Source organism: Pseudophryne corroboree, chromosome 9, assembly GCF_028390025.1.
Source record: "Pseudophryne corroboree isolate aPseCor3 chromosome 9, aPseCor3.hap2, whole genome shotgun sequence".
Taxonomy (NCBI): domain Eukaryota; kingdom Metazoa; phylum Chordata; class Amphibia; order Anura; family Myobatrachidae; genus Pseudophryne; species Pseudophryne corroboree.
Window position 1 is genome coordinate 106,474,693 of NC_086452.1, and position 18,519 is coordinate 106,493,211.

The window sequence follows — 18,519 nt, forward strand, 5'->3', positions numbered from 1 at the left end:
TACACGGACGTCAGAAAAAGACTCACCAGTGTCCTAAAAAATGCAGTTGTACCCAATGTCCACTTAACCACGGACATGTGGACAAGTGGAGCAGGGCAGGGTCAGGACTATATGACTGTGACAGCCCACTGGGTAGATGTATGGACTCCCGCCGCAAGAACAGCAGCGGCGGCACCAGTAGCAGCATCTCGCAAACGCCAACTCTTTCCTAGGCAGGCTACGCTTTGTATCACCGCTTTCCAGAATACGCACACAGCTGAAAACCTCTTACGGCAACTGAGGAAGATCATCGCGGAATGGCTTACCCCAATTGGACTCTCCTGTGGATTTGTGGCATCGGACAACGCCAGCAATATTGTGTGTGCATTAAATATGGGCAAATTCCAGCACGTCCCATGTTTTGCACATACCTTGAATTTGGTGGTGCAGAATTTTTTAAAAAACGACAGGGGCGTGCAAGAGATGCTGTCGGTGGCCAGAAAAATTGCGGGACACTTTCGGCGTACAGGCACCACGTACAGAAGACTGGAGCACCACCAAAAACTACTGAACCTGCCCTGCCATCATCTGAAGCAAGAAGTGGTAACGAGGTGGAATTCAACCCTCTATATGCTTCAGAGGTTGGAGGAGCAGCAAAAGGCCATTCAAGCCTATACAATTGAGCACGATATAGGAGATGGAATGCACCTGTCTCAAGTGCAGTGGAGAATGATTTCAACGTTGTGCAAGGTTCTGATGCCCTTTGAACTTGCCACACGTGAAGTCAGTTCAGACACTGCCAGCCTGAGTCAGGTCATTCCCCTCATCAGGCTTTTGCAGAAGAAGCTGGAGGCATTGAAGAAGGAGCTAACACGGAGCGATTCCGCTAGGCATGTGGGACTTGTGGATGCAGCCCTTAATTCGCTTAACAAGGATTCACGGGTGGTCAATCTGTTGAAATCAGAGCACTACATTTTGGCCACCGTGCTCGATCCTAGATTTAAAGCCTACCTTGGATCTCTCTTTCCGGCAGACACAGGTCTGCTGGGGTTGAAAGACCTGCTGGTGACAAAATTGTCAAGTCAAGCGGAACGCGACCTGTCAACATCTCCTCCTTCACATTCTCCCGCAACTGGGGGTGCGAGGAAAAGGCTCAGAATTCCGAGCCCACCCGCTGGCGGTGATGCAGGGCAGTCTGGAGCGACTGCTGATGCTGACATCTGGTCCGGACTGAAGGACCTGACAACGATTACGGACATGTCGTCTACTGTCACTGCATATGATTCTCTCAACATTGATAGAATGGTGGAGGATTATATGAGTGACCGCATCCAAGTAGGCACGTCACACAGTCCGTACTTATACTGGCAGGAAAAAGAGGCAATTTGGAGGCCCTTGCACAAACTGGCTTTATTCTACCTAAGTTGCCCTCCCACAAGTGTGTACTCCGAAAGAGTGTTTAGTGCCGCCGCTCACCTTGTCAGCAATCGGCGTACGAGGTTACATCCAGAAAATGTGGAGAAGATGATGTTCATTAAAATGAATTATAATCAATTCCTCCGCGGAGACATTGACCAGCAGCAATTGCCTCCACAAAGTACACAGGGAGCTGAGATGGTGGATTCCAGTGGGGACGAATTGATAATCTGTGAGGAGGGGGATGTACACGGTGATATATCGGAGGGTGAAGATGAGGTGGACATCTTGCCTCTGTAGAGCCAGTTTGTGCAAGGAGAGATTAATTGCTTCTTTTTTGGGGGGGGTCCAAACCAACCCGTCATATCAGTCACAGTCGTGTGGCAGACCCTGTCACTGAAATGATGGGTTGGTTAAAGTGTGCATGTCCTGTTTTGTTTATACAACATAAGGGTGGGTGGGAGGGCCCAAGGATAATTCCATCTTGCACCTCTTTTTTCTTTTCTTTTTCTTTGCATCATGTGCTGATTGGGGAGGGTTTTTTGGAAGGGACATCCTGCGTGACACTGCAGTGCCACTCCTAGATGGGCCCGGTGTTTGTGTCGGCCACTAGGGTCGCTAATCTTACTCACACAGCTACCTCATTGCGCCTCTTTTTTTCTTTGCGTCATGTGCTGTTTGGGGAGGGTTTTTTGGAAGGGACATCCTGCGTGACACTGCAGTGCCACTCCTAGATGTGCCCGGTGTTTGTGTCGGCCACTAGGGTCGCTAATCTTACTCACACAGTCAGCTACCTCATTGCGCCTCTTTTTTTCTTTGCGTCATGTGCTGTTTGGGGAGGGTTTTTTGGAAGGGCCATCCTGCGTGACACTGCAGTGCCACTCCTAGATGGGCCCGGTGTTTGTGTCGGCCACTAGGGTCGCTTATCTTACTCACACAGCGACCTCGGTGCAAATTTTAGGACTAAAAATAATATTGTGAGGTGTGATGTGTTCAGAATAGGCTGAAAATGAGTGTAAATTATGTTTTTTGAGGTTAATAATACTTTGGGATCAAAATTACCCCCAAATTCTATGATTTAAGCTGTTTTTTAGGGTTTTTTTAAAAAAACACCCGAATCCAAAACACACCCGAATCCGACAAAAAAAATTCGGTGAGGTTTTGCCAAAACGCGGTCGAACCCAAAACACGGCCGCGGAACCGAACCCAAAACCAAAACACAAAACCCGAAAAATTTCCGGCGCTCATCTCTAGTATTTACTAGAGAGGACCCAATTCAGGGACTAACACATAATCTCCATAATGAGAACATCCCACTGATAGGTACTTATTTAAGCGAGGAAGTAGTCTGTGACCGATTAAAACATTTAAAGATTAATAAGTCACCAGTCCCGATGGTATTCACCCAAGGGTTCTAATGGAGCTTCAATCTGAACTTGCAAAACCGCTATTTTTGATTTTTAAGGATTCAGTAATATCAGGTATGGTTCCCAAAGACTGGCGTATAGCGGAAGTAGTACCTATATTCAAAAAGGAAGTAAAGCTGAACTAGGTCATTATAGACCAGTTAGTCTTACATCTATAGTGGGGAAAGTATTGGAAGGTATTCTAAGAGATAGTATTCAGAAGTTCCTTGAAGTCAATAAGGTCATTAAAAGGAATCAACATGGGTTTATGAAGGACAGATCCTGTCAAACCAACTTACTTGGCTTTTAGGAAACAGTAAGCGCAAACCTAGATCAGGGTAAAGAGGTGGATGTAATCTTTTTAGATTTTGCCAAAGCGTTCGACACTGTACCACACATAAGACTTATCTACAAGCTACAAGAATCAGGGCTAGGAAGCACAATATGCACTTGGGTCAAAAACTGGTTAGATAATAGGGAGCAGCGCGTTGTGGTTAATGGAACTTTTTCAACTTGGACTGAAGTGCTAAGTGGTGTGCCACAAGGCTCAATATTAGGACCTCTATTGTTCAATATTTTCATTAACGACCTAACAGAAGGTCTAGAGAGCATGGTGTTGATTTTTGCAGATGATACCAAATTGTGTAAAGTTATAAATGCGGAAGGGGATGCTGAGTCGCTTCAGAACGACTTAGTTAAATTAGAAGCTTGGGCAGCGAAATGGAGAATGCGCTTCAATACAGACAAGTGTAAGGTAATGCACTGTGGTAACGAGAACAAAAATAACACCTACCTACTAAATGGGGTAAAATTAGGGGATTCTGTACTGGAAAAGGACTTAGGTGTCCTCATAGATAGCAAACTAAGCAGTAGTACCCAAAGTAGGACTGCAGCAAAGAAGGCTAATAAGATATTAGCATGCATAAAACGGGGAATTGATGCTAGGGACGAGAGTATTATACTCCCATTATATAAATCACTTGTGAGGCCACACCTTGAATACTGTGTACAATTCTGGGCACCTTACTACAAGAAGGATATCCTGGAGCTAGAAAAGGTTCAAAGGCGGGCGACCAAACTAATTAAGGGTAAGGAGACGCTGGAAAAAGAGGAAAGGCTTGCAAGACTAGGCATGTTTACACTGGAAAAGAGATTAAGAGGGGACATGATCAACATTTACAAATATATAAGGGGACAATATACAGATCTTGCGCAGGACCTGTTTTTGGTTAGATCAACACAGAGAACTCGTGGACACTCGCTCAGGTTAGAGGAGATTCCGCACAATACGGCGTAAAGGCTTTTTTACGGTAAGGACGATACGTGTTTGGAATTCTCTGCCTGAGGGAGTTGTAATGGCCAACTCAGTCAACACCTTTAAGAATGGGTTAGATAAATTACTAATGGATAAGGATATCCAGGGTTACGGGGCATAGTCACACACTATGGTTATTATAAAAAAGAGGGGTAAAACGTAACGGCAGTCATCAACTTCAGTCAAAATTTTATACAAAATAATCGTGCACAGGAGACCACAAATAGGCTGAACTCGATGGACAATTGTCTTTTTTCAACCTTAGATGCTATGTTACTATGTTACTATGACTGAAATGTATCGCTAGACCCTGTGCAAACCTGCATCGTTCATTGTGCCCGTACATCACGTGTGCACATTGTGCCGCATACGCATGCGCAGAACTGCCGTTTTTTAGCCTGATCACTGTGCTGCGAACAAATGCAGCTAGCGATCAACTCGGAATGACCCCCTAGACCCTATGTTAAAAGGAAAAAGTTTTTATTACAATTCAATTATAATAGTTTTGTCATGCCTGAGCGCCGCATATTTGCACTTTTGGGGGGCTGGTCACATTCCAATGTCTACAGTATATCAGTATATTGTTGTTGCAGCACCCATACAATTATTACTTGCTGTTCTTAGAAAATAACATTAATCTGCTTATACTGTACCTCCTGACAATGCAACACAATCTACCCAACATAGCCAGAAAGTCTTGTATTTATTAAAGTTGTAGGAAAGTGTACTAAAAGCAAATGTGTGCATTTGTTTTTCTATATAAATAAGTTGCTGTTATTGCTAACATCAATCATCTTTCCAGAACAGCAAAATGCAGGATTCAAAAAGTAGGTTTTCATAATAATAATAATTCTGCATCTAAAAGTAATCATGCATTTTATGTTGTGCCTAGTTTGCACTGTTTTGAATTAAATGGTATAGGAATATTATGGTATCTCAACAAGGTATAGCATTTTGAAAAATAGTAAAGCTACAGCATTGATTGAGAGGTATCTTATGTTTCTAACCAAAGACTGGAATGCATAGTAGTTTACAGAGTTTGGCATATTGTAATAGTGGAAAAATAAGAATTTACTTACCGATAATTCTATTTCTCATAGTCCGTAGTGGATGCTGGGGACTCCGTAAGGACCATGGGGAATAGCGGCTCCGCAGGAGACTGGGCACATCTAAAGAAAGCTTTAGGACTATCTGGTGTGCACTGGCTCCTCCCCCCATGACCCTCCTCCAAGCCTCAGTTAGGATACTGTGCCCGGACGAGCGTACACAATAAGGAAGGATTTTGAATCCCGGGTAAGACTCATACCAGCCACACCAATCACACCGTATAACCTGTGATCTGAACCCAGTTAACAGCATGATAACAGAGGAGCCTCTGAAAGATGGCTCACAACAATAATAACCCGATTTTTGTAACAATAACTATGTACAAGTATTGCAGACAATCCGCACTTGGGATGGGCGCCCAGCATCTACTACGGACTATGAGAAATAGAATTATCGGTAAGTAAATTCTTATTTTCTCTAACGTCCTAAGTGGATGCTGGGGACTCCGTAAGGCCCATGGGGATTATACCAAAGCTCCCAAACGGGCGGGAGAGTGCGGATGACTCTGCAGCACCAAATGAGAGAACTCCAGGTCCTCCTCAGCCAGGATATCAATTTTTTAGAATTTTACAAACGTATTTGCTCCTGACCAAGTAGCTGCTCGGCAAAGTTGTAAAGCCGAGACCCCTCGGGCAGCCGCCCAAGATGAGCCCACCTTCCTTGTGGAGTGGGCATTTACAGATTTTTGGCTGTGGCAGGCCTGCCACAGAATGTGCAAGCTGAATTGTACTACAAATCCAAAGAGCCAGAGGCGGAACTACCGGCAGTGCAGGCAGTGCACTGCACTGGGGCCCGACTCTGTCCAGGGGCCCAAGCATGTAATGAGTCAAACTGACTCATTACATGCCGCTGTGCGCTGCAGGCAACCGTTGCCCGCAGCGCACAGCCGCCCGGAGATAGGAGCTGAGCAGCGGTACAGACGGGGGAAGGAGGAGGGAGCCGGAGGACGGAGCCGCAGCATCGCTTTGTTACTGGTGGAGGCGCTGCTGCTGCTGCTCCTCTGCTTCCCTATAGGCTGTCTTCCTAGAACAGCCTATAGGGAAGCAGAGGGGCAGCAGCAGCAGCGCCTCCACCAGTAACAAAGCGCTGCTGCGGCTCCGTCCTCCGGCTCCCTCCTCCTCATTCTCTACTGCCCGGGAATCGTCGTCTGACGCAGCTGCACCGAGGAGCCTGAGGGTAAGTATAATTATTTCTTTCTTTCTTTCTTTCTTTCTTTCTTTCTTTCTTTCTTTCTTTCTTTCTTTCTTTCTTTCTTTCTTTCTTTTTCTTTCCTTCTTTCTTTCTTGTGCCTGCCTGCCGCAATGTGTAAAAAGGGGGGACTACCTGCCGCAATGTGTAAAAAGGGGGGACTGCCTGCCGCACTGTGTAAAAAGGGGGGACTGCCTGCCGCAATGTGTAAAAAGGGGGGACTACCTGCCGCAATGTGTAAAAAGGGGGGACTGCCTGCCGCAATGTGTAAAAAGGGGGGACTACCTGCCGCAATGTGTAAAAAGGGGGGACTGCCTGCCGCAATGTGTAAAAAGGGGGGACTGCCTGCCGCACTGTGTAAAAAGGGGGGACTGCCTGCCGCAATGTGTAAAAAGGGGGGACTACCTGCCGCAATGTGTAAAAAGGGGGGACTGCCTGGTGTAGTGGTGCTACTGTGCGGCGTAATTTGAATAATGGAGACTACTGTGTTGGTATTATTTTGTGGCCACACCCCTTCCCCACGAAGCCACGCCACTATGTATTTTTGCGCGCGCCTACGGCGCGCACTGCCCCCGGGGTGGTCTTGGATGGGGGGGGGGCCCAAAGCATTTTGTCGCACCTGGGCCCACCGCTTGCTTGTTCCGCCACTGCAACGAGCAATAGTCTGCTTAGAAGCAGGAGCACCCAGCTTGTTGGGTGCATACAGGATAAACAGCGAGTCAGATTTCCTGACTCCAGCCGTCCTGGAAACATATATTTTCAGTGCACTGACAACGTCTAGCAACTTGGAGGCCTCCAAGTCCCTAGTAGCCGCAGGCACCACCAATAGGTTGGTTCAGGTGAAACGCTGAAACCACCTTGGGGAGAAACTGAGGACGAGTCCTCAATTCTGCCCTGTCCGAATGGAAAATCAGATAAGGGCTTTTTCAGGATAAAGCCGCCAATTCTGACACGCGCCTGGCCCAGGCCAGGGCCAACAGCATGACCACTTTCCATGTGAGATATTTTAACTCCACAGATTTAAGTGGTTCAAACCAATGTGACTTTTGGAACCCAAAACTACATTGAGATCCCAAAGTGCCACTGGAGGCACAAAAGGAGGCTGTATATGCAGTACCCCTTTTACAAACGTCTGAACTTCAGGGACTGAAGCTAGTTCTTTTTGGAAGAAAATTGACAGGGCCGAAATTTGAACCTTAATGGACCCCAATTTCAGGCCCATAGACACTCCTGTTTGCAGGAAATGTAGGAATCGACCCAGTTGAATTTCCTCCGTCGGGCCTTGCTGGCCTCGCACCAGGCAACATATTTTCGCCAATTGCGGTGATAATGTTTTTGCGGTTACATCCTTCCTGGCTTTGATCAGGATAGGGATGACTTCATCCGGAATGCCTTTTTTCCTTCAGGATCCGGCGTTCAACCGCCATGCCGTCAAACGCAGCCGCGGTAAGTCTTGGAACAGACAGGGTCCTTGCTGGGGCAGGTCCCTTCTTAGAGGTAGAGGCCACGGATCCTCCGTGAGCATCTCTTGAAGTTCCGGTTACCAAGTCCTTCTTGGCCAATCCGGAACCACAAATATAGTGCTTACTCCTCTCCATCTTATCAATCTCAGTACCTTGGGTATGAGAGGCAGAGGAGGGAACACATACCCTGACTGGTACACCCACGGTGTTACCAGAGCGTCTACAGCTTATTGCCTGAGGGTCCCTGGACCTGGCGCAATACCTGTCGAGTTTTTAATCATGTGGAAGACTTCTGGGTGAAGTACCCACTCTCCCGGGTGGAGGTCGTGCTGAGGAAGTCTGCTTCCCAGTTGTCCACTCCCGGAATGAATACTGCTGACAGTGCTATCACATGATTTTCCGCCCAGCGAAGAATCCTTGCAGCTTCTGCCATTGCCCTCCTGCTTCTTGTGCCACCCTGTCTGTTTACGTGGGTGACTGCCGTGATGTTGTCCGACTGGATCAACACCGGCTGACCTTGAAGCAGAGGTCTTGCTAAGCTTAGAGCATTGTAAATGTCCCTTAGCTTCAGGATATTTATGTGAAGTGATGTCTCCAGGCTTGACCATAAGCCCTGGATATTCCTTCCCTGTGTGACTGCTCCCCAGCCTCGCAGGCTGGCATCCGTGGTCACCCGGACCCAGTCCTGAATGCCTAATCTGCGGCCCTCTAGAAGATGAGCACTCTGCAACCACCACAGGAGGGACACCCTTGTCCTTGGTGACAGGGTTATCCGCTGATGCATCTGAAGATGCGACCCGGACCATTTGTCCAGCAGGTCCCACTGGAAAGTTCTTGCGTGGAATCTGCCGAATGGGATTGCTTCGTAGGAAGCCACCATTTTACCCAGAACCCTTGTGCATTGATGCACTGAGACTTGGCTCGGTTTTAGGAGGTTCCTGACTAGCTCGGATAACTCCCTGGCTTTCTCCTCCAGGAGAAACACCTTTTTCTGGACTGTGTCCAGGATCATCCCTAGGAACAGAAGACACGTCGTCAGAACCAGGTGCGATTTTGGAATATTGAGAATCCAATCGTGCTGCCGCCACACTACCTGAGATAGTGCTACACCGACCTCCAACTGTTCCCTGGATCTTACCCTTATCAGGGAATTGTCCAAGTAAGGGATAACTAAAATTCACTTCCTTCGAAGGAATATCATCATTTCGGCCATTACCTTGGTAAAGACCCGGGGTGCCGTGTACCATTCATACGGCAGCGTCTGAACTGATAGTGACAGTTCTGTACCATAAACCTGAGGTACCCTTGGTGAGAAGGGTAAATTTTGACATGAAGGTAAGCATCCTTGATGTCCCGAGACATCATGTAGTCCCCTTCTTCCAGGTTCGCAATCACTGCTCTGAGTGACTCAATCTTGAATTTGAACCTCTGTACGTAAGTGTTCAAAGATTTTAGATTTAGAATCGGTCTCACCGAGCCGTCCGGCTTCGGTACCACAACAGTGTGGAATAATACCCCGTTCCTTGCAGGAGGGGTATCTTGATTATCACCTGCTGGGAATACAGCTTGTGAATGGCTTCCAAAACTGTCTCCCTGTCAGAAGGAGACATCGGTAAAGCCGACTTTAGGAAACTGCGAGGGGGAGACGTCTCGAATTCTAATTTGTACCCCTGAGATATCACCTGAAGGATCCAGGGGTCTACTTGCGAGTGAGCCCACTGCGCGCTGAAATTCATTGAGACGGGCCCCCCACCGTGCCTGATTCTGCTTGTAAAGCCCCAGCGTATACTGAGGGCTTGGCAGAGGCGGGAGAGGGTTTCTGTTCCTGGGAACTGGCTGATTTCTGCAGCCTTTTTCCTCTCCCTCTGTCACGGGGCAGAAATGAGGAACCTTTTGCCCGCTTGTCCACGAAAAGACTGCGCCTGATAATACGGCGTCTTCTCATGTTGAGAGGCGACCTGGGGTACAAACTTGGAATTCCCAGCTGTTGCCGTGGCCACCAGGTCTGAAAGACCGACCCCAAATAACTCCTCCCTTAATAAAGCAACATTTCCAAATGCCGTTTGGAATACGCATCACCTGACCACTAACGTGTCCATAACCCTCTACTGGTAGAAATGGACAACGCGCTTAGACTTGATGCCAGTCGGCAAATATTCCGCTGTGCATCACGCATATATAGAAATGCATCTTTTAAATGCTCTATAGGCAAAAATATACTGTCCCTATCTAGGGTATCAATATTTTCAGTCAGGGAATCCGACCACGCCAACCCAGCACTGCACATCCAGGCTGAGGCGATTGCTGGTCGCAGTATAACACCAGTATGTGTGTAAATACCTTTTAGGATACCCTCCTGCTTTCTATCAGCAGGATCCTTAAGGGCGGCCATCTCAGGCGAAGGTAGAGCCCTTACAAGCGTGTGAGAGCTTTATCCACCCTAGGGGGTGTTTCCCAACGCACCCTAACCTCTGGCGGGAAAGGATATAATGCCAATAACATTTTAGAAATTATCAGTTGTTATCGGGGGAAACCCACGCATCATCACACACCTTATTTAATTTCTCAGATTCAGGAAAACTACAGGTAGTTTTTCCTCACCGAACATAATACCCCTTTTTTTGGTGGTACTCGTATTATCAGAAATGTGTAAAACATTTTTCATTGCCTCAATCATGTAACGTGTGGCCCTACTGGAAGTCACATTCGTCTCTTCACCGTCGACACTGGAGTCAGTATCCGTGTCGGCGTCTATATCTGCCATCTGAGGTAACGGGCGCTTTAGAGCCCCTGACGGCCTATGAGACGTCTGGACAGGCACAAGCTGAGTAGCCGGCTGTCTCATGTCAACCACTGTCTTTTATACAGAGCTGACACTGTCACGTAATTCCTTCCAACAGTTCATCCACTCAGGTGTCGACCCCCTAGGGGGTGACATCACTATTACAGGCAATCTGCTCCGTCTCCACATCATTTTTCTCCTCATACATGTCGACACAAAAGTACCGACATACAGCAAACACACAGGGAATGCTCTGATAGAGGACAGGACCCCACTAGCCCTTTGGGGAGACAGAGGGAGAGTTTGCCAGCACACACCAGAGCGCTATATAAATACAGGGATAACCTTATATAAGTGTTTTTCCCCTTATAGCTGCTGTATAGTTAATACTGCGCCTAATTAGTGCCCCCCTCTCTTTTTTAACCCTTTCTGTAGTGTAGTGACTGCAGGGGAGAGCCAGGGAGCTTCCCTCCAACGGAGCTGTGAGGGAAAATGGCGCCAGTGTGCTGAGGAGATAGGCTCCGCCCCTTTTTCGCAGACTTTTCTCCTGCTTTTTTATGGATTCTGGCAGGGGTTAAATGCATCCATATAGCCCAGGAGCTATATGTGATGCATTTTTTGCCATCCAAGGTGTTTTTATTGCGTCTCAGGGCGCCAGCGCCCTGCACCCTCAGTGACCGAAGTGTGAAGTGTGCTGAGAGCAATGGCGCACAGCTGCAGTGCTGTGTGCTACCTTGTTGAAGACAGGACGTCTTTTGCCGCCGATTTTCCGGACCTCTTCTGCCTTCTGGCTCTGTAAGGGTGCCGGCGGCGCGGCTCTGGGACCCATCCAAGCTGGGCCTGTGATCGTCCCTCTGGAGCTAATGTCCAGTAGCCTAAGAAGCCCAATCCACTCTGCACGCAGGTGAGTTCGCTTCTTCTCCCCTTAGTCCCTCGATGCAGTGAGCCTGTTGCCAGCAGGTCTCACTGAAAATAAAAAACCTAAACTAAAACTTTCACTAAGAAGCTCAGGAGAGCCCCTAGTGTGCACCCTACTCGTTCGGGCACAGAGATCTAACTGAGGCTTGGAGGAGGGTCATGGGGGGAGGAGCCAGTGCACACCAGATAGTCCTAAAGCTTTCTTTAGATGTGCCCAGTCTCCTGCGGAGCCGCTATTCCCCATGGTCCTTACGGAGTCCCCAGCATCCACTTAGGACGTTAGAGAAAAACATTTATTTTTCCACATTTACCAATTTGTCATACCTGTACATTGCTGAATAGTTGCAGATCTCACTCATCGGTGTTGGAGGTGCCAGGCATTCAAATATGCAACCACTAATTTGAAAGGCACATTGCATAGTACTGTCTAAAAAGCAGTACTATGCAAGCAGATAACAGGGCTGTAATTAGGTGTGTGCCGATGGTGCCTTGCCCACAGTGCAACTGTGCTGAAGGCGCACCATCAAGCAGCACACCCCAAGTACGATAGTTTTAGTGAGTGATGGAGTAGTGACAGTTCCGCTGGCCGCCGGCCGTGTGTCCCTCCGCCACCTCTGTAAGGGACAGGGAATGGTAGCACAGGCCATTTGGTGTTACACAGCACAGCCCCCTGTGCGGTAATACCGCCTGTGAGACCCGCTGCCGCCATTGCAAAGAAAGAAGAGTGAGTTTGAGTGCAAGTGTAGCCGCCAACTCCGTCTCCAGAATATGAGCCGCCTCTGCTGATTCCAGCTGTGAGACCGTTGGCGCATCAGCAATGGAGGAGGAGTGGGAGCGCTAGTAGATCAGTGTCTGCGCCTGGCAGGTCTGGATGCCAAATCGCCCCAACAGGTGACCACACACACAGACACACACAACCTAACACACACACACCCTAATGTGAAAAACACATTCCCTGCTTAATGTGACACACACACACACGCTCCCTGACTAATGTGACACGCACACACACACGCTCCCTGACTAATGTGACACACACACACACTCTCCCTGCCTAATGTGACACACACATACTCTCTCCCTGCCTGATGTGACACACACACACACACACACACACACACACACACACACACTCTCCCTGCTTAATGTGTAGAAAAAAGGGGGCACTGTTGATGTAATATGTAACAAAGGGGGACACTGCTGCCTAATGTGTAACAAAGGGGGACTTTGCTGTTGTAATGTGTAAAAGGGGGACTCTAACTGCCTAATGTGTAAAAAGGGACTCCGCCTGCCGTAATATGTAAAAGGGGGACTCTACATGCCATACTATGTAAAAGGGGGACTCTAGCTGCCTAATATGTAAAAAAGGACTCTACCTGCCATACTGTGTAAAAGGGAGCTATGTGGCCATGCCCCTTCCCCATGAAGCCATGCCCCTAGATTTTTGGCGCATTGACCCTGTTTTATATTTGGTGGAGGGGGTGCACGCCTATGCTGTTTCTTGCACATATCACTAAAATGTCTAGTTACGGCGCTGCCAGATAATAACTACTAATGGACCACATCATTTGAAAGAGGTGACTACCCTTGTTCAGATACTGTAAGTACTCTTGAGTTTAATAAAAAATTCTGCACCCCATCAACCTTAAAACATTCTGGCGCCCCTGATGTTACATGTATTTTAAATGTATTTTAAAAGAAAAATGCAGTTACTAGTATCCCTGGTGGTCTAGGGGGAATCCAGAGCTGGGACCCCCAGCACCCTCTCAGAAAATGCAGAATGCCTTCCCAAGCAGATTCCTTAATGAGAGTGCATGGGAAGGCAGAGGAATAGCTTGCCAACCCAGCCAGCTAAGTGTTTTCAGGTAACTAAATATTTTCAGGGGTCTTGTGGGCAGGAGTCTCTGCATGATGACCCTGGTTGCCCATCTCTAAAGCTTGGATTCAGGCCGGAGGTGACAGGCATGGTCCCTTAGCAGATTCCTGGAAGTTGTTTTGGAGGGATTTTTTTCTCTCCCTAGACAAGTCAGCACCTAGGCTGTTCCTTGGGTGGGCCAAGGCACAGAGAAGTAGGCACTCCCCACTGTCCATAAGGGACAATGTTAAAGGTGATCATGTCTTGGGCCTGCAAGGCACAAGCACTTAACTTGATTGGGTAAAGACAACAGGGCGGAACTATACCTTGTGGTATTGTGTTGAAATAAGATACAAAGGATGGCTGTGAGCCCTGCATTGTTAATACTTTTTATGACATCAAGAAAGTTGAGCTGCTGTAACATCTTGCATGCTGTATGTCCTTGATGTTTGTCCAGTCACAGGGGGGGAGGGTGTATAGTATTTCCCAGGGGCCATTGGGGTAGGTTGGGTAGGGTATGTTCTGGGGGGTAGCGCAGGTTGATCTATTGGGAGGGCAGTTTGTGTATTGTAGTACACCCCTTTCCTTGAGCCTGTGCATGCCTGTCATGTGTGTTGAGGTTGTTTTTCAGTGCAGCACTGTATATTCTTGTTAGAGGAGGCTCTCCCTCTTTTCCTGTTAATGTTTCCTACACACAATCCCTTCTTTGCCACCCATCCTTGTTTTGATTCTTATGCCAGTATTAGTCATTTGCTTATTTGCTCTGCTATGTTTTTCCTTTTATTATTGCACTAGGATGTTTCCTTAAACATGAGGAACATCTCGACTAGTAAGCATTGCTCTTTAGCAGCCTAGTTAATGTAAGAAGGCCACCTCCCACTGAAAGAAAAGCAAGGAGTCCTGCTATTGAAAGTGGTTTTGGACGTGTACTTTAGCAATGCTCAGTGTGACTGATTTAAGGGGGGATTCCCCATAGTCCAGGTGGATTCTGGGGCGGACGTTTAGCCACGTGCATATTACATCATGTGGTAGCCAATTGTCTGCAATGCTTACTCAGCCATTAGTTGGATTTGTTATTATTTCAGTATATAATAAAGCTGTGACCTTTACTATCAAGTAAGTTATTTGTGCATTTATTTTAGTGGCGGTAAAACAGGACTATTTTATGCATTTCAGATCTTAGGCCATAAAATTATTGTTCTTGACAAGCTTTACCTCCCCATCACCCCCAAAGATTCCTCCGGTGGAGATACGTATCCAACATTCTGTAATTAAAGCTACTGTATCCTAATGAGCAGTTTAGTGGTGGTATGTGAACACTGATGCTTAGCTAGCTCGTATGGAGTGCTTACAGTCACTGAAGCGTTGCTGTCATAAAGACAACAGGTGGTACTGAGCAAGGCAGTAGTGTCAGCAATTATAAGGATACTGCCGGCTTCTTCAGAAGCTGCTGCAGTTTCTTTATGATAACAGTGATTCTGTAATTGCAAGCATCCAATAATTTTTGGATTCCAGTAACTTTTTCCAGGCCCATCTGATTTAAAGGACAAGTCTATTCTTGCTTTGCCAAATATATATATAATTTACTCACCGGTAATTCTATTTCTCGTAGTCCGTAGTGGATGCTGGGAACCACGTAAGGACCATGGGGAATAGACGGCTCCGCAGGAGACTGGGCACATCTAAAGAAAGATTTAGGACTATCTGGTGTGCACTGGCTCCTCCCCCTATGACCCTCCTCCAAGCCTCAGTTAGGACACTGTGCCCGGAAGAGCTGACACAATAAGGAAGGATTTTGAATCCCGGGTAAGACTCATACCAGCCACACCAATCACACGTATAACTCGTGATAGGAACCCCGGTTAACAGTATGATAACAAAAGGAGCCTCTGAACAGATGGCTCGCAATAATAACCCGATTTGTGTAACAATAACTATTTACAAGTATTGCAGACAATCCGCACTTGGGATGGGCGCCCAGCATCCACTACGGACTACGAGAAATAGAATTACCGGTGAGTAAATTCTTATTTTCTCTGACGTCCTAGTGGATGCTGGGAACTCCGTAAGGACCATGGGGATTATACCAAAGCTCCCAAACGGGCGGGAGAGTGCGGACGACTCTGCAACACCGAATGAGAGAACTCCAGGTCCTCCTCAGCCAGGGTATCAAATTTGTAGAATTTTGCAAACGTGTTTGCCCCTGACCAAGTAGCAGCTCGGCAAAGTTGTAAAGCCGAGACCCCTCGGGCAGCCGCCCAAAATGAGCCCACCTTCCTTGTGGAATGGGCTTTTACAGATTTAGGCTGCGGTAGTCCCACCGCAGAATGCGCCAGCTGAATAGAGCTACAAATCCAGCGCGCGATAGTCTGCTTAGAAGCAGGAGCACCCAGTTTGTTGGGTGCATACAGGATAAACAGCGAGTCAGTTTTCCTGACTCCCGCCGTCCTGGAAACATACATTTTCAGGACCCTGACTACGTCCAGTAACTTGGAATCCTCCAAGTTCCCAGCAGCCGCAGGCACCACAATAGGTTGGTTCAAGTGAAACGCTGATACCACCTTCGGGAGAAACTGAGGACGAGTCCTCAATTCTGCCCTATCCATATGGAAAATCAGATAAGGGCTTTTATAGGACAAAGCCGCCAATTCTGACACACGCCTGGCCGAAGCCAGGGCCAACAGCATGACCACTTTCCACGTGAGATATTTCACATGCACAGTCTTAAGTGGTTCAAACCAATGTGATTTCAGGAACTCCAAAACCACATTGAGATCCCAAGGTGCCACAAAAGGAGGCTGAATATGCAGAACTCCCTTGACAAAAGTCTGAACTTCAGGCAGGGAAGCTAGTTCTTTCTGGAAGAAAATCGACAGGGACGAATCTGGACCTTAATGGACCCCAATTTGAGGCCCAACGTCACCCCTGCTTGTAGGAAATGCAGGAATCGACCCAGTTGAAATTCCTCCGTTGGGGCCTTCCTGGCCTCACACCAAGCAACATATTTTCGCCAATGCGGTGATAATGTTTTGCGGTGACATCCTTCCTGGCTTTGATCAGGGTACGGATGACTTCCTCCGGAATGCCCTTTTCCTTCAGGATCCGGTGTTCAACCGCCATGCCGTCAAACGCAGCCGCGGTAAGTCTTGGAACAGACAGGGCCCCTGCTGCAGCAGGTCCTGTTTGAGCGGCAGAGGCCAAGGGTCCTCTGAAAGCATCTCTTGAAGTTCCGGGTACCAAGCTCTTCTTGGCCAATCCGGAACCACGAGTATAGTTTTCACTCCTCGCCTTCGTATTACCTTGGGAAGGAGAGGCAGAGGAGGAAACACATAAACCGACTGGTACACCCACGGTGTTACTAGAGCGTCCACAGCGATCGCCTGAGGGTCCCTTGACCTGGCGCAATATCTTTTTAGCTTTTTGTTGAGGCGGGACGCCATCATGTCCACCTGTGGTCTTTCCCACCGGTTTACCAGTATTTGGAAGACTTCTGGATAAAGTCCCCATTCTCCCGGGTGGAGGTCGTGCCTGCTGAGGAAGTCTGCTTCCCAGTTGTCCACTCCAGGAATGAACACTGCTGTCAGTGCTAACACATGATTTTCCGCCCATCGGAGAATCCTTGTGGCTTCTGCCATTGCCCTCCTGCTTCTTGTGCCGCCCTGTCTGTTTACATGGGCGACCGCCGTGATGTTGTCTGATTGGATCAGTACCGGCTGGTTCTGAAGCAGGGGCCTTGCTTGGCTTAGGGCATTGTAAATGGCCCTTAGCTCCAGAATATTTATGTGAAGCGAAATCTCCTGATTTGACCACAGTCCATGGAAATTTCTTCCCTGTGTGACTGCCCCCCAGCCCCGAAGGCTGGCATGTATTCCGAATCTGCGGCCCTCTAGTAGATGAGCCCTCTGCAGCCACCACAGCAGCGACACCCTGGTCCTTGCCAACAGGGTTATCCGCTGTTGCATCTGGAGATGGGACCCGGACCATTTGTCCAACAGGTCCCACTGGAAAGTCCTTGCGTGGAACCTTCCGAATGGAATTGCTTCGTACGAAGCTACCATTTTTCCCAGGACTCGCGTGCATTGATGTACCGACACCTGTCCCGGTTTTAGGAGGTCTCTGACTAGAGATGACAACTCCTCGGCTTTTTCCACTGGAAGAAACACTTTTTCCTGGTCTGTGTCCAGAATCATTCCCAGGAACAGAAGACGTGTCGTCGGGACCAGCTGTGACTTTGGAATATTGAGAATCCAGCCGTGCTGTTGTAGCACTTCCCGAGAAAGTGCTACCCCCACTACCAACTGTTCCTTGGACCTCGCCTTTATCAGGAGATCGTCCAAGTACGGGATAACTAAAACTCCCTTCTTGCGAAGGAGTATCATCATTTCGGCCATTACCCTGGTAAAGACCCTCGGTGCCGTGGATAACCCAAACGGCAGCGTCTGGACTGATAGTGACAGTCCTGTACCACAAATCTGAGGTACTCCTGGTGAGGGGGGTAAATGGGGACATGTAGGTACGCATCCTTGATGTCCAGGGAGACCATGTAATCCCCCTCGTCCAGGCTCGCAATAACCGCCCTGAGCGATTCCATCTTGAACTTGAACCTTTTGATATAAGTGTTCAAGGATTTTAAATTTAAGATGGGCCTCACCGAACCGTCCGGTTTCGGTACCACAAACATTGTGGAATAGTAACCCTTTCCTTGCTGAAGGAGGGGTACCTAGACAATCACTTGCTGTGAATACAGTTTCTGGATAGCCACCAACACTGCCTCCCTGACAGAGGGAGTTGCTGGTAAGGCAGATTTTAGAAAACGGCGGGGGGGGGGGGACGTCTTGAATTCCAGCCTGTACCCCTGAGATACTACTTGAAGGATCCAGGGATCCACCTGTGAGAGAGCCCACTGTGTGCTGAAATTTCTGAGACGGGCCCCCACCGTACCCGGGTCCGCCTGTGAAGCCCCAGCGTCATGCTGTGGACTTACCGGACGCGGGGGAGGACTTTTGCTCTTGGGAACTGGCTGTATGCTGCAGCTTTTTCCCTCTACCTTTGCCTCTCGGCAGAAAGGATGCGCCTCGAGCCCTCTTGTG